This window comes from Ascaphus truei, chromosome 7, assembly GCF_040206685.1.
Source record: "Ascaphus truei isolate aAscTru1 chromosome 7, aAscTru1.hap1, whole genome shotgun sequence".
Taxonomy (NCBI): domain Eukaryota; kingdom Metazoa; phylum Chordata; class Amphibia; order Anura; family Ascaphidae; genus Ascaphus; species Ascaphus truei.
Window position 1 is genome coordinate 51686606 of NC_134489.1, and position 17181 is coordinate 51703786.

The 17181-nt window shown below is 44.3% G+C and overlaps 1 protein-coding gene across 3 annotated transcripts in view; it reads right to left on the bottom strand.

Annotated features, from left to right (window-relative positions):
* Positions 1 to 15577, bottom strand: part of MFSD6 (major facilitator superfamily domain containing 6) — a 66795-nt gene extending 51218 nt beyond the window's left edge. Inside the window, exon 1 of one of the 3 annotated variants that reach the window (XM_075608364.1) lies at positions 15326 to 15576. The gene's annotated coding sequence lies outside the window, so the exon portion shown is untranslated. Of the gene's footprint in view, positions 1 to 15325 lie in introns of all 3 variants that reach the window. The other 2 variants (XM_075608367.1, XM_075608366.1) reach the window with 2 other exon arrangements.
* Between the last annotated feature and the right edge of the window lie 1604 nt (positions 15578 to 17181).

The window sequence follows — 17181 nt, forward strand, 5'->3', positions numbered from 1 at the left end:
GCCATGCCGCCCCACCCACGCGCGCCCACCATGCAGGACATCCGGCTCTCATGCTTGGAGCGCTCTCCAAGCATGAGCGTGCTCAGCACCAGCGGGGACTCAGCCTACGTAGGAAATCCAGATTTCCAGGTGGGCAATAAATCTATGATCTTTAGGCCTCGGACATAGTAAGCGCTTAGGTGCTGCTGCTCGCTCTTGCTTGCTGCCGCTCACTCTACCAGGAGCTTTTTGCTGTCCTGGCAGAGGAGACACAAGCGTTCTTGGGAGGCGGGTATCACTGTGTGTGTGTGTGTGTCACTTGGTAGCTGTCCGTGTGTGTGTGTCACTTTGAAGTGGTCTGTGCGTTTGTGTGTCACTGGGAACCTGTGTGTGTGTGTGTATGTGTGTGTGTGTGTGTGTATATTATATAATATATATTTTAATATTTTAAAAATTAAAAAAAAAGACCTGTTGTGAGAATAAATTATTTATTAACATTGTGCAACTTTGATAAATATATTCACGCACGCACACGCGCGCACAGACGCACACACGCACGCACATTCATTTCTGGGTGTTTGGTGCTATGCTGTACGTACATACAATCCTTCCGGTCCCCACCTGACCCTGCACGGTGTCTCCGGTTCCCCTCCTCATACCTCCCCCCCTCCCTTTCCCTCCACCCCCCTCCCACTCCCTTCTGCCCCCCTCTCTCTCCCTTCTGCCCCCCCTCTCTCAGCTTAGACCTAGCTCCCTATAGGGGGGGGCCTACCGTTAGTCCTCTGTGTCTGTTCTGTCACCTTGTCTGTGCATCCAAGGAGAACTCATTTTATCCTATTAAAGCCAGATGGTGGCATTGCTCAGCCCCGGGATATCCGTCTGGGCTAGCCAAGGCAGCCAGACTTTTTGAAATTTTTCGCCAGTATCGCTAACCAGACTCGTTAACTTTTCCATCTGGCATACAAACTAAATTCGATTTCTAATTTTGTCTATTGATGGAATTGCGTTCTGGCGATATTGTGTTTTAAATAAAAGTCAATAGGTATTATATTCTGTGCCCTCTAGTATCACTCGCCACTGTAAAACATATTTTCCATTTTTAGATGTACAGAAATGCTTGTCTTGTGCTTTATAAAAGTACAATAGATCTTTGAAAATGAGTGATAAGACACTATGTTTCAGGAGAGGTCTCATGTCAGTGGAGGATGAAGCAGGCAGCAGCAGAAGAGGTCCCACGCCTGCAGTTGGTTGAAGATTGACAGCTGGCTGTTGTGCGGCGGGAGTGCGGTGACGGCAGGACAGGTGCCAAGTCTGCAGGTGAATGAAGATAAGACAGCGGGCGTGCGGTGGCAGCAGCGGCAGGAGATTATAATAGCAGGAGAGCTGAGCAGAGCGGCATAGGGGAACAGCTGGGGAGCTGCACACTGTAACACCGGAAGTTGACCGGTGTCTGACTTCCGGTTACAGTGTGCTCTTCCCCAGTCGTTCCCCTATGCCGCTCTGCTCCTGCTTGGCTCTCCTGCTATTATGATATTCTGCCACCACCGCCACCACATGCCTGCTGTCTTCTTATCTTCATTCACCTGCAGACATACATGGGACCTGTCCTGCCGCCGCCGCCGCACTCCCATCGCACACTGTCCATCTTCAACCATCTGCAGACATGGGACCTCTCCTGCCGCCACCGGCCGCTTCATCCTCCGCTGATGGGACCTCTCCTGAAACATGGTAAGTGAAAAAGTAATTTTCCTCGATTTTAAGGGCCAAATCTATGGTGCGTCTTACAATCAATGGCGTCTTACAATCAATGGCGTCTTACAATCGAGGAAATACGGTACATCATTCCTGAGATAAAGTCAAAATGGATGTTTATGCCTTATTACACCAAGTTGCAGTTCTTGATTGTAGATATTAGCGTATATCTGCAGAAGCAGCTTTCTCTCTTAGGCCGAGTCCATGGTCCCTGCTGGCGTGCTGAGGTGCAGGGAAAGCGGGTGCTTTCCCTGGCCTTGCGGTTGCTTACCGCACGCGCTGTCAGCAGCCGTCAGGGGGTGGGCCGGGGGTGGGCCGGGGGCAGGCGCGTCACTGGCCGGGGGTGGGCCAGTGACGTCACGGAGCTGGTTCGCCCTCATTGGGTGAACCGCTCATGTGACCGGCCTGTCTCGCCGGCAAGCGGGGGAATTTAAAATTCCCCTAAGACCTGCGCTTCCGCAAGCGCAGGTGAGCCCCTACTAAAGCCGCTCTAATTGCGGCTGTAGAGGCTCAGTGCTGAGCGGGAGCGCGCGGCAGCACGCTTCCGCAAGCAAGCGCCAAACATGTCCGGGGCCTTAAGGATTTTAAATTGAGCACAGTTTGAGAATTTGTGCATATTGTGCAGTCTAGTACTCAATATTTGTTTGGTACTGTGCTACACGTTTTGTCAGTCCTTAATAAGATATTTTTAGCCAATGATAGTCACAGAATTCACACTATTCACACAATTCGTAAGGTGCATCTATGATGAAGACTTGTACAATATTAATCCATTTTATGAGGCTTAATCCAAGATATGGGTTTGTGTTAGTGTCTGCAGTAGCAATACTTGTGCTAAGGCACGGTTAGAACCTATAATGGCTATGCTATGCTGCACAATTTACCCCAGTCTTTATAGGATAGATTTTTGTAATTAAATCTGACCTGATTGTTTATAGATGTCTGTGCAATTTGTTGTAACTAAATCGTAATAAGTACATATACTGTGATGTTGATATTCCTCTGTCTTCTTCCGTTATGCTCCGTTGTTGAGTTGCTCCATAGCAGGAGAAAACGTCAGAATACTGTATACAGGCATACCCCGGTTTAAGGACACTCACTTTAAGTACACTCGCGAGTAAGTACATATCGCAATAGGCAAATGGCAGCTCACGCATGCGCCTGTCAGCACGTCCTGCACAGCAATACCGGGTCCCTACCTGTACTGAAGCTGTGCACAAGCGGGGAGACTATAGAGCCTGTTACAAATGCGTTATTTACATCAGTTATGCACGTATACAGTATAATGATTGCAGTACAGTACATGCATCGAGAAGTGGAAAAAAGGTAGTGCTTCACTTTAAGTACATTTTCGTTTTACATACATGCTCCGGTCCCATTGCGTACGTTAATGCGGGGTATGCCTGTATATAGGTGAGGAACGTGTAGCTCCTCCTACTATAAAAGGCCAGGTTTTCAGGGCAACACATATCCAAGAGTTCTGTTAATGATCGTTAGAGAGCGTAATATGTAAATATTATAGAAATCTTGAAAACCTGGCCTATTGGTTGCTTTTAAGAGATCGTAACGAGAGAAACCTTGGTTGGTGAAACATACACTGCTGACAATTTCTTTGCCGGTGTAGCAGTCACCCAAACAGTCACAGAACCCCCCTAACAACCCCCCCCCCCCTCAACCGTAGGACTGAACACTATCAGAAATTACTTTAAAGTGGAAGTGAATTACAGTTTCCAGTTTTATGGACCACGCGCCTCAACACCTCACAGGATAATCCATGAAAACGTCCTGCAAGTGCACTTGCCCTGTCTGGGAACGCTGTTCAATCAAATCCACTGCATGAGGTCTTTTTTGGCAACCGGACGGACAGAGCAAGTGCACTTGCAGGACATTTTCTCCTGCTATGGAGCAACTCAACAACGGAGCATAACGGAAGAACTTCACAGAGCATCACACTGTATAGCTGCACTCCCCTCCTCCCCCCCCCCTCACTCCCTGCAATGGATTACCCGTGGTGTCGGCTCCCCAGCACCATGTTCTGGGTAAGTCCTACCATTTTTTCCCCGCGATTCCAGTCGTATTGGGTGGACCCGAGGACAGCGTTATAAAACGGGGATCAGCTGTATATTCATTCTTCTGTAAAGCGAAAATATGTAAGAAGCCAGTTGTCGTCCCGGGCCCAATGGCGGCTACGGGGGCCAGGCCTACCCTGGAAGTTGGGCCCAAACAGAGGTCAGTGTCACGGGAGACCAGAAGTTTTAACACCTTTACAACAAGGATCACTATCACCAGACAGGACATAATAGTTGAATAAAGGAAAGTTCATTCTGGCAAGGCAGCAAACACTCAAATCACGCAATCACAAAGCAACACTCGCCAACTGCGGGAAAATAATCTAGCCTCAACTAGGTGCAGGGGCCTGCTTCGGTAGGCTTGCCCTGAACAGCTTCTTATCCTGCTTGTCAGTGCTATTCATCCAATAGCACTTTCGAATACTCCGCCAGTTGTAATGTCACCTTCTCCGTCCAAACCCCAAACGTCATCTGATCAGGGTTGCCACCTCTCCGGGTTTAACCCAGAGACTCAGGGTTTCGGGCACCTACCTCTGGGCTACGGGTTAAGTCTGTCAATCTCCGGGTGGCAGCAAGGTGCGGCGGCATCTCCTGCAATTCCCTCTCTAACTGCAGTGAACATGGCTGTACGGCGTCAAATGACGGGACGTCATGTGACCATGGCAATGTGACGTTGTGTAGGGCCATGACTTCACGTCCCGTTGTCATGCTAACGCAGCGTCATTTGAAGCCGCGCAGACATGTTCACTGCAGTTGGAGGGGGATTTGCAGCAGGATGCCGAAAGGCGCCGCCGCACCAAGTAAGGAATTTTTTTTTTTTTAAACATTTTCTCCGGGTTGGCCTTCAGAGTCAGGGTTGCCACTTTCTACTGATCAGCCATGCTCCTTACATAGCTCTCGGTCTCCTATACTTTTAATGGAGCAGAGGCCATCGGCCAATCAGAACACGGATCGTGATGGTGCAGCCAATCAGAGGACGAGGGCTCGCCCGGCTGCACCAATCAGAGGAGGAGGCCGGCTTAAGGACTCTAGACCGCCCCTGGCAAGCGAAAAATTAGAACTGGCCAATGGGAATCATGCCTATGGGGCTGAGACCCGGCAACGGTTCCCCTGGCCAGCCCTGTACCCCCGTGTGGTAGGCGCCTCAGCGTCTCGAGAGAACCAGTTCCCTGATCTGAATCACAGCCCTTCCACACTCACCATTGTCCAGGTACTCAACCTGCTCCCAGGCTCGAACCGTCACGAACCGGCATTTCTCCATATGCAACCCAGCTAAGAGAATTACAAAACATATTACCCTGTGTCATGATTTATTTAACAAAAATAAAGCCAAAATGGAGAAGCCATGTGTGAAAAACTAAGAATACCTTATGATTCAATAGCTTGTAGAACCACCTTTAGCAGCAAAAACTTGAAGTAATCGTTTTCTGTATGACTTTATCAGTCTCTCACATCGTTGTGGAGGAATTTTGGCCCACTCTTCTTTACAACGTTGCTATTGTAGTGTGTGTGTGTGGGGGGGGGGTATTATGTGTGTGTGGGAGGGGGTATTGTATTTCGTGTGCGTGGGTGGTATTGTATTTTGTGTGGGGAAGGGTATTGTATTGTGTGTGGGAGGGGGCATGGTATTTTGTGATGGGGAAGAGGGAGCATTGTATTTTGTGTGGTTGGGGTGGGGGGGGAAGAGAGGTGGGAAATTAGTGTGAACAGGGGGTGATTAAGGGAGAAGGGGGTAATCTAGTGATAGCGATGGGGTGGGTGGGAGAAGAGTGAGAGAGGAGAGGCGGGGGAGTGAAAGTGGAAGGTGAGGGGGATGAGTGAGGAAGTGAAGGAGGAAGAATGAAAGAAAAACATGCAGTGAGGGGTAGGGGGGAAATAGAAGAGGTGGCTCGCGAGGTGGTGTGAAGGGGGGTCTCAAAAGGCTGCTGACATTGGGGGGGGGGGGAATTCTGTCAGTGGCCCTGAGGATAGATGTGTGCAGGTATACTCCATTATTATACAAGGTATTGTTTATATGGGGGGGGGGGGGGATTTCCCCTCTCAAACACACAGCACCCCTTTTATTGACATTTCAAAAAGACAGATCTGGCTTTGTATGGTTCAGCTGATCCATTACAAAACAGAGTGCAGTAAATAGCTATTAACCAGACACTGATCATTTTTATTTATGCCTTAGTGACACAAGTCATCATTCTGGAGCTAGCACAGAGCAGATAACAACCACTATAAACTGTAATGAGTTACTTCTCGGAAGGAAGTCAAACAGGAGCATCAAACAACGGCTGGAAAATGTCTGCCGTTACTGATCTTATTAGCTCTGAATCATTTCTATCGCAAACCCCTGCCCTTAACCAGAAATACAGTGATGCAGAAATATTTAGTTTAATAAGCGTGCATCTAACTTTCCATATTCTATAAACGGTATAATTACTGCTTCTTTCCACCCTGAAAATGCACATGCAGCTGAATAGAGCTGTATTGCATATGATTGTATGCATGTGAAGTTCACCAAAGAAACGTATACATGTGTAACAGGAACAGGAAGCCCAAGGCCACATCATCGTTAGGTTTGCTTTGTTTTATTTATTTTAATAATCAATGGCACGTGCGGGAAAATAAACAGAGTGAATGGGGGACGTGGCTGAATGGGGGGGGGGGGTGAGGAACAGAAGTGCCACAGAAATGTAGTAGTTCAGTCACGGTGAAGATTGAAGGACTGGAACTGGAGGCTAAAGTAGCAAACTAACTTTGGGGGGCTCTGTGCTTGTTGTGTTTAAAGCGTTCAACGGTTAGCGATAACAACCTCTTCACAAGTCTTGCCGCATCTATCCACGATCCTGACGATGTCACAGTCTACGTCACTGCCGAACACTACATTTTTAACAATCACCTATTGCATCTGTAAAGTGGGGATGTAAAACTGGGAACTGTTAGTCTGAGCGCCGATGTTGGCCATGGACAGGGTGTTGGCCATGGACAAGATGTCGGCCTTTGTACTTCAGGGTGAAGTTCTCATCGGCAAACTTGGTACCATAGATTGATTGGCCGCCCATTCCGTTGCGCTTGGTGATTTCACCACCCGGGCACAATTCTGTGGAAACAGGAGCACTTGTGCTCAAATCCCTCCTCCCCAAAAGTTGCAGTAGTTTTTGGAACCGCATCAACCTTCAGCTCCATAATGATGCGGCCCAGCGGTTCGCCGTTAGCGGTAATGTCAAAGAAAACTCTAGGGCATTCCATGGTGTCAACATGTCATTGATAAAGTGGGTTCTTTTAAGCTGGTTTCCCGCCTGCTAGGAGCATCGGCCGCCTTGAGAGGGCAACAGAAAAAGAACCTAGTGGCGGAAATGAGCTGCTTTTATACCTTGGCCCCATCCACCGCACACGGAGCTACTGAGAAGAGCGCAAGTGGTTCCTACTGCAATTTATTATTACAGCCCTCATCTCCAACGGTCATAAAACACAGATACGATCATGAACTGCTACTTTAAGTTACACATTGTCTTAGGAGAAAGCTAATTGGGGACAGATCGGAAGTTATTTATTAAAATGGTGTAATGTCCGTGTACAAAATCTGCACCAGATTTATTAAAGAAACATACAAAATTATATTTCATTTAATACACCCCTCTGGGGGGAGAGAGACAGATACAGAATGGGGGGGGGGGGGGAAGAGACAGACACAGTGAGAGAGAGAGAGAGAGAGAGAGAGAGAGAGAGAGAGACAGACAGACAGACAAAGAGAGAGAGAGAGAGAATGAATGTAGGAATGTGGGGGAAGAACGAGAATGGAGAGAGAGACAGAGAATGGGGGAGAGAGACACACAGAATGGGAAGGGTGGAACGAGAATGTAGGGATGGGGGGAAGAATGAGAATGGAGGGAGAGGGATGGCGGGAGAGAGAGAATTGGATGTGTGTGTGAGAGAGAAGGGGGGACAGAGAGAAGGGGCACAGTTTGTGATGTCATTTGTTTTATAAATATATTTTTTAATGTGCCCCGGTTTTTACTTTTGTAAATCTGGTCACCCTAACTGAGAGCATTCAACACAGCCAAAAGGACAATTTACCCTGTGTGTACGTGTGAAGGTATATAGTTTACACCCAAGTTTGCTTTATATTTAGCTAATGAGGGAGTTGATGTTTGCAAAAAGCAGGAAAACACCCTCTCTGACCTACTATTCTAAGAAAAGACCGCATTAGGACAAATTACTGCAAGGCAAAAAAAGGCTCACAAAAGTCATATGGGGAATTTTATTTTAGAAGAAAGCTAGGCAATAACCATTTCACTTGCAAAGAGGTAATATTTTCTGCAAAAAACTCCTCACTGAGAAGTTCTTTTTAAGTTACTACGCTTTCTTTAAAAGAAAAAAAAATGGTGTAATGTCCGTGTACAAAATCTGCACCAGATTTATTAAAGGAACATACAAAATTATATTTCATTTAATACACCCCTCTGGGGGGAGAGAGACAGATACAGAATGGGGGGAGAGAGACAGACACAGCGAGAGAGAGAGAGACAGACAAAGAGAGAGAAAATGAATGTAGGAATGTGGGGGAAGAACGAGAATGGAGAGAGAGACAGAGAATGGGGGAGAGAGACACAGAGAATGGGAAGGGTGGAACGAGAATGTAGGGATGGGGGGAAGAATGAGAATGGAGGGAGAGGGATGGCGGGAGAGAGAGAATTGGATGTGTGTGTGAGAGAGAAGGGGGGACAGAGAGAAGGGGCACAGTTTGTGATGTCATTTGTTTTATAAATATATTTTTTAATGTGCCCCGGTTTTTACTTTTGTAAATCTGGTCACCCTAACTGAGAGCATTCAACACAGCCAAAAGGACAATTTACCCTGTGTGTACGTGTGAAGGTATATAGTGTACACCCAAGTTTGCTTTATATTTAGCTAATGAGGGAGTTGATGTTTGCAAAAAGCAGGAAAACACCCTCTCTGACCTACTATTCTAAGAAAAGACCGCATTAGGACAAATTACTGCGAGGCAAAAAAAGGCTCACAAAAGTCATATGGGGAATTTTATTTTAGAAGAAAGCTAGGCAATAACCATTTCACTTGCAAAGAGGTAATATTTTCTGCAATAAACTCCTCACTGAGAAGTTCTTTTTAAGTTACTACGCTTTCTTTAAAAGAAAAAAAAAAGTTTTAGTGTAGGTTGGTAAAAAAAACACACCATTATGAATAATTATTATTTCTGTATTTCAGTATTAGGCGATACCTTTTTAATTTGGACTAACAATTGATATTATAAGACAAGCTTTCGAGAGTTCTCACTGTTCCTTAGGGTGCGGCCACACAAGCGCTGAGCGTGCTGAGCGCACAGCGCTTGACGAGTTTAGTTTCTGCAATTCAAATTATCCTGTCCCTGCTCACGCGATGTGCACCCGCGCCTGTACTGGTACGCACGCTCACCCAAGCTTGGCGCTTGAGTAAACAAAACAAAAAGAGACTTTGAAGCGCGCTCAACTTGCCCGCAACGCCCCCCTCCCTGCGCCTGCGAAATAGCCAGGACACCCGGTGCTCATACTTGGAGAGCTGGTGACGTCACCGCTCTCAAGCATGAGCGTGGTCATCGCCAGCAGGGCCACAGCCTTAGGTCAAGCAATACTCATTATTTCTGTGAAACAGAAAATACTTGAGGATTTTACAATGAACCACAGGTTTAAGATGGCATAGAAAATACCAGAATGATTTGGGGAAAAAATACTTCTATTTTGAACGAACGTCCCTAATATACCATGAGGCCATATTCCCCTTTCTAGTGGAAATTTTATTAGTTTACAAAGGGCCATATATCTTCATGGCGTAAAAAAAAAGCAAAGGAAAAAATGATTTCACAGAATATTGGCCTTTGTGGGATTAAGATCTTTGGAGTACCGGTAGGTACTTCACCACTTGTGCAATTAATGTAATCTTTTTGTATGTCATTATTTTACACTTCTTACCCACTTAACACAGAGCCTGTGGAATGTGTTGCCATCTTAAAAATAAATCAATAATAACAATAATAGCCCTAGCGACACTTTACGTGTACCAGGTTGCCTACCACTGACTTACATGGTACGTCAGTAGAGCCTCAAATATATCAGGGCCTGTGACGTACCATGTATTCAATAAGGGCACTAAAAAGGTTAAGTGAAAACTAAAGGGGAGTTAAAGAAATGTTCATCTCAAACGACAGGAATATAGAAGATATGAGGACACTTTACACAAAAAAAGGTAATTTTAGTGGTCAAGTACTGACTTTTGTCAGTGTGCATGTACTGAGGAGTGTTAAACTAATACTAAAAGTCAATGAGGTCCTGTGTACAGAAAATCAGTGACAGTTGACAAGTCTGTATTGGTTATGATTTATTTTGCTTGTGCACATAGGATCAGACCCCAACAGCACTAACCTACAAAGGATTGTGCGTTGTGTGTACAGTATGATGAGAGTTGACCAAATTGTGGGTTCTTCACCTCCATCCTCTTCATTGCTAAAGGGCCTTGGAAGGATATAACTTTCAAACTGAATTGAAACGTGCTGTAGTGATCAAAAACAACACACAGACTGAAAGGAAAGAAAAGCAAGAGACCACAATTTCCCCTTCCTGGTTTTGGCAATACATTATCTTAACTGTGACTCACTAATTTACATATGCAAACTCATTGCTTCCAATATTTAAATCATCTTCCTTGCTGTATTTATCTACCAAAATGAGATCCCTTGAGGCAGTGTTTTTGAACAGAGGTTCCTAGGAATCTTTGGGTTCCCCAGGCACTCCGAAAGGGTTCCCCTATAATCTTCAGGTTATTTCAACAAATCCAGAAGAATTTACAATGTATCTGATCTCACACACTATTAGAGTTGGGGTTCTGCAGAATTTCTCAATATAATTATAGGGTTCCTTAACCAAAAAAAGGTTAAGAAAAAACACTGGCTTAGGGTGTGGAATGCTATATAAAGAACAGTTAACTATATGAACTAGTTCCGTTCTGGTTGCAATCCTAAAATAGCTGCATTATTTATGCTAATTTCTCATAGTGACATCACGGTGTTAGATCATACAAGGAATACAAGGAATACAATTCTATGACCCGCTTCCAGGTTTGCTTTAGTACAAGAGGAACCATGAAGATCAAATAGGCACAGTGGTATGTATTGAGCAACTTAATGGCTGTTGTAAACACGTCTAGCCAAACCAAACCTTTGCGAAAGAAAACACAAAGAAGGCCATTTATTAAACAAGATCATACATTTTTCCAAGTGTAGTAATGTCCCAGAGAACGATTCAATATCCTGATCCCTGTTCAATGTATACAACTCTGTGCAAAGAATATCATCCAGCATAACTAGTCCCTGCCCTGAAAAGGTTAGTCTATTTTGGTGCCTAAAACACAGGAGAGAGGCTTTTCTAATGTTACAGGTACTGTAGACCTGACACTGAAATTGCAAGTTTGTAAATAAAAAAAAAGTGGTAGTTCTGTGGGTGTGGAGGAAAATAAAACAAAACAAAAAAAAATCAGTGGTCTTTGCACCTCTTAAAATCATCACTGCCTTTATCTCTACCTTAAACCAAATATATGTGTCTATCTGCACATCAAAGCTTCCCACCAAAATAAATATCTAAAATGTCAAATATTAAGGAATAAGTGACCTTTATTCATTTATGGCAAAACTATTTTCTTAATCAGAAGCAATTCTTTACTTTGCGAAATCAGAAAGTTAAAGAAGCAGTTCCCCCCAAATGGACATATACTTTTTACCCCGGAATTCATCCATAGTCTCCTGATCATGTCCCCCGGTTACTCAGATATTGTGTATGTGATGGTTTTGACACACACACACACACACAAAAACATGTCCGCCAGACTACAACCATGGCTGCTGGGTCACCAACGCCGCCATTAGCACATTTTCTGCCCAATGACGGAGCGGGGGTGCCAGATGACATCGCAGTTCTGAAAACCCTCTCTTTTCAGGGGGAAAAAAAAAGACTTAAGAAAAAAAACCAGAGTCAAATGCTACTTCAAAGAGCTAAATTTAGCAAGTGGTTTAACATTAAAGAGTCGAACCACACCTCCTCTCGCCAGTTTAGTCAACTTTAATTGCATAATTAAGCACATTCTTACACATTATTAGTAATGCAATGTCCAATTCCTGAGAGCTAATCATTATGGGGAATGTCTTTCTATGGTTGACAGTTGGCCACTGTTGGTCTGCAAGACCAAAGACCATCTTCACTAATCCAAACCGCTCTGGTAATACACCTGTAGCAGAGTACCCCCCTGGCTACTATTCTGCCCTAGGGCTGGCAGTAAACTCTGGTACAATCAGGTTGCCAGTAGTTGGTATGGGTTTTCCCCTTCACCTTGGGTACTGCACTTGAGTGACAGCAGGGGGTGGTAAATCCTGTTGTAGCTGGGACAACGGGGTTCCCGCCTTCTGGCTGTACTTAAGGGCAGGACCACCCTAAAGTTAGTGGTTGTGCCTTCTCCCACTTGAGGAAGGCAGGTCACACATTGGAGAGGCTGCATATTGGGCCTCCTCTATCCCTCTTCCCCTTGGGGGAGAGTGAGTGTTTACCTTACCTCTGCCTCCGCTAGGGAGGTGGGGAAGAGCTAGGACAGCTGCGGATGCCCTTGGCCAGTGGCGGTCCAGGGACCATCTTCAGTGAGAGCTGAGCTGACAGACTGTATCCAGCAGAAGACTGCTGTGTAACTGTTACTGCAGAGTGTAGTAATAAATCCGTTCTTGTTTTGCAATATACCTCCTGCCTGGTGCATGACCTTACTGGGGGGGAGAGGTAATAAGTTCTACCATGGGAGATCACCTTCAGTTCCTGGAGTCCACGGCAGATGGAGGCGCTGCACTGCTATGGAGATATGTGAGGTATGAACCCCAGAAGCCTGTTCCTTTGTCCCCACCGCCGATACACCCTGTAATGGCCCCTATCTGCGATTGGGTGGGGGAAACACTGTTACACGCCTACAGGTGCGCCGACGAGTATTCTAAAACTTTCCTTAAACTTGCCTTGGAAAATCTGGGGCTATTAACACAGCAGGGTTCCCTGGCAGTCCCATTCAGTTTGAATGGGGCTGCCAGGGACCCCGCTGTTAATCCGATGGGCCATTAGTCTGTCTGCAGAAATGTCACTGAAATGTTGCAGCATATACCCAGCATGTACCTGGGTCTTGTTAGTGATTGCTCCAGATTTGTTTTAGAATACTCGTCGGCACTATAGTATATTAGAGTCCATGTTTTATAGCACATGATAAATAAAGGATATAAAAGCACTCATACATAAAACCTGTTTAATGACATTTATTGATGTACACTGGCGACACACTTTATTCGAGCTTGGCTAGTCCCACGAATTCGGGTATACCCGGGTGTATTGAGGTTTGTGACTGTTTTCTGCCCGAGTGCATTGAGGTATTTTCCAAGCAGGGATTGAAGCATTTTATTCCCGCTGGCTGCAATACTGCACAGTATATATATATATACTGCATTACAATTCATGAATTTATGCCATCTGGTAGACACGCGAAGCATTGCAGCCTATTAAATCCTAATCATTATCATTTAACAGATCAGCCGCCCATCAGCCAGGCATGAACCCAGGCTGGGAAGGCAAACGCAACGGGGCTTGTCAGAGGTGAGGAGCGGCGCATTCCAGGTATCTGCCAGGTACATACTGGGTATTTGCTCGAATAAAGTGTGTCGGTGCAGTAATACTCAGAAAACATATAGGGCCATATTACCAAGCAGTGCTATTCCATAGAACATCTTCCGACACCAAAAGACCCCTTACATCCTGTTGAAGTAAACGGGATGTAAGGCATCTTATTAAATAGTACTGTTTAATAAACATTAACTACAGTATAGTGTACATACAGCATCATCAACAGGTAGCAAAAACAAAATTCGGATGAGTGGATGTCATTTTATATACTCCAAACAAAAACAAGGAACTACCTCAGCAGTGCTACAGCACAAAAAGATAGATGTGGAAAGAATAAAGGTCATTAAAAAGTTACATCAACAAAAAGATTATTAATTTATATTTAATATTTTGCGGCTAGCGCTGTAAATGTAAACTTGGAATGCACAAGAGCCTCACAGAGCTACAATCTAATTTTTGAGTCCAAAGGCACAGCGGGATGATGTTACGTGTCCAAGGTTTAACAAAAAAAAAACAGACATCTTTCTCTGTGGGAAACAGGCACATATGAAAACCAGTGTAGATATGTGTGAATTTGAGCATATACAATAATATAAAAAAAAAATCATTTTAAAAAAAGTGTTGTAATTATTCAGCACCTCATTTCTATTCTCTTTTTTTTCTGTACTTTATTGACCTTGAATATTGTTTCTGATTCTGGTTATTAATCTTTTAACGTGCAAGTGTTTTAATAACGCCAAACATTGCGTTGGGAGGTGATTTTCTTCTACACAAAAATATTTATACAAGAACTGCCATATCAGTAACTGAGTGAATACATCCATATGGAACAACATTAAAAGTGAGTTCAGTAAAGTCTGTATGTGTTATATATATGTACCTTTTTTCTCAGACTACCTGGTAAATTTGATTATTGCGATAATCGGGGGGTGGGGGGGAGAATGTGTTTGTTTTATAAAAACAATTAGAATTTAATAATTATTATTTCCAAAAATAATAACAGATTGGAAATGATTTTGAAATGTGAATAAATGTGTATATTATTGCATATGTCCAGGAATAATTTCCGTCGGTCCCATCCTCACGTGAGAGTGAGAGCGAGTGAGAGAGTGTGAGAGAGCGAGTGAGAGCGTGAGAGAGTGAGTGACACATACACACGTGTTTAAAAAAATCTATATATCTATATACTGTATGTGTGTCAAATATATAGATATGTCAGACTACAATTACTGTATATTTAGGAACTGGAAATTAGTAATGAAGAGGGGAGACACACGAGGATAAAAGAGCAACAAAAAAACCCAAAAGAGGCCAGTGTGTGACACTGTGCTGACCAGTGACAGCTCTGCGCACTTGTGCTGCACCTTTGTTTTCAGTTGAACTTACGTTTGCGGAAGTCCCGGCAGAGGGTGGTGAATTAGCACGTATCCAAATATAATGAAGGCAGCTTTAAAACATCAAATATTAATAACGTTTATGCCTTGTCACTGCGCTGTGGATCAGCTTCTACTGGAGAGCCATAGGGGCTTGATAGATCATACAAAAATAACCCCACACCGCCAAATATACAAGATCAGTTAAATTATTATGGCCGGTGTCAGATCCACGTTTAACCTCCTGTACTGGCTATATAATGGCTATTAATCACGCCATCTGATTTATAAATGGTACAGGATTGCAATTATGTAAGGAAAAGATCCACAATGCACACTGCTAAGGGGAGAGAAAGAGCATCTCAATTCCACACCCTCAACATAACACAACATGCCCATAACGACTATATAGACGTGATCAGGCGACACACTTTCATAACCACAACATAACCACAATAGATCCAGCTGTACGTACCTTTTTGATGAGACACCATGAAGCTAGTATGCCCCTTGCTGATTCATTTCAGCAGTCCCTTCTCCAGCAGATCAGAGCAGCCCCGACTGTCGCACTCCTCACCATCCTCCCTCTGATCTGCTGGAAAGCAGTGAGGTACTGTAGCAGGTCATACCTGTAATAATAACCCAGTCCCCACTACTGGTTAAACTAGTTTCAACCCTCCACTCCTTACAGCTATACCAGGCTGCAGGTGAAGTGACCCTCCCTCTTTGTGACATCAGTCCTCCTCTCCCTCCTCTCCCACCTCTTTTTCTAGTCACTGTGTGCACGCCCAGCTGCAAAATGTTGTTTGCTATTTCACCATGGGCAGTGGTTGTGCTGATCCCTCATTACAGATGCATAGAGTATTTACAGATGATGTGGAAGACCATTTACTCTTTGCTCATCCCAAAATCAGCTTATCTGACAAATTATTTTTCACCCTCCATGTGCCTTATTTTATATTTTTTTAAGTGGGTTCTCCCTGTTTTTCATGGAGCCAAAAAATACTTAGAACAATATACTTTGGCGTTCAGCAATTCATTTGACATATTTTATGCTTGCAGCTATGTCAAGACTATGAAGCTGGTAAATTCAGTTTCTTATATCTAATGTGGATTATGATGCAGGGATGTTTATTCCACTCTTAAACCTGGTGAAGTTTTGTTGACGCTAGCGAGAGTGAAAATATTGGCATCCAGTGACGCAAAGCTTTATGTATCCTGTCATAATGTGTGACCAATTAACTGCTTCTAGTGACATTCCTCAAAATCACAAGTTGATGCACATGGGGAAAAATGTAAGCAAAGTCCCTCTGTACACTGAAGATTGCATTAAATCTGCACCCATCTTGCCCTTAAAATGATTACAGTGATGTGCAACCTTTTTTTAGCCGCGACTCCTAAATATAAATGTCCACTACGCGAGCCCCACCCCAAAAAACAGTAAGCATTAACTCTGTGGGGTTCCCTGCTTCTGAATGGAACCTCACGCAAAGTTAATCTCCTGACAAACTACAGAATCTAACTTGCGCAGCTGTCCGTCTCTGTGTCTCGCTCCATCTCCCCAGCAGCAGTCACAAGCAGTTTCTCCAGCTCCGTTCAGACAGCCTATATGACTTCGTAGATGCCCAAATATGGATATACCAATACTCGGGCATCTACGACATCATCCAGCCGGACTGAACAGAGCCAGGGAGGCTGCCGCTGCTTCTGTAGTTTCAGTCAGAAGATAAACACAGTGGGGTTCCCATTCAGAAGCAGGACCGCTCGCAGAGTTAATCCTCTGTTTTGGCGATCCCCAGAAATTTGCTAATGACCCCCAAGGGGGTTGCGCACCACTGATTTATTACATCACTCCTCTTTGAGCCTGTAAAATTTGACACATACTCGGCACTATAAGAAACAATATCATTTCAATTATTTTAAGAAATAAAAGAAAGAATTTTTTTTGCCATGAATATAATTTCTCGTCCCTCCATGGCAGCACATGAGATGAGGGATATGCTCCTCCCAGCTGAGGTAGGACACAGAACGCCTCACTCTCCGAAACCAATATAAGCCCTCCTACGTTGGTCTCTGGTCAGCTGTATGTCTAGCCAAGCGTACCATTAACGTATATATATAATGCTCTCGTAGCAAGAAAAAAATTATAAAAAGAAAGATTTTTAAAAAAATGTACCCAAAAATCCTTCATTAAATCAAGGTGGGGGCCTAATGTTGCTAGTTGAGGGAGTTGAGTTGAAGATTAAGGAGGGGGTTTAGTTTCTATTAGTGGTCAAAAAGAATTTGGCTACTGTACCTCTTCAATTCCAGATCTGATCCTGCAGGAGGCTG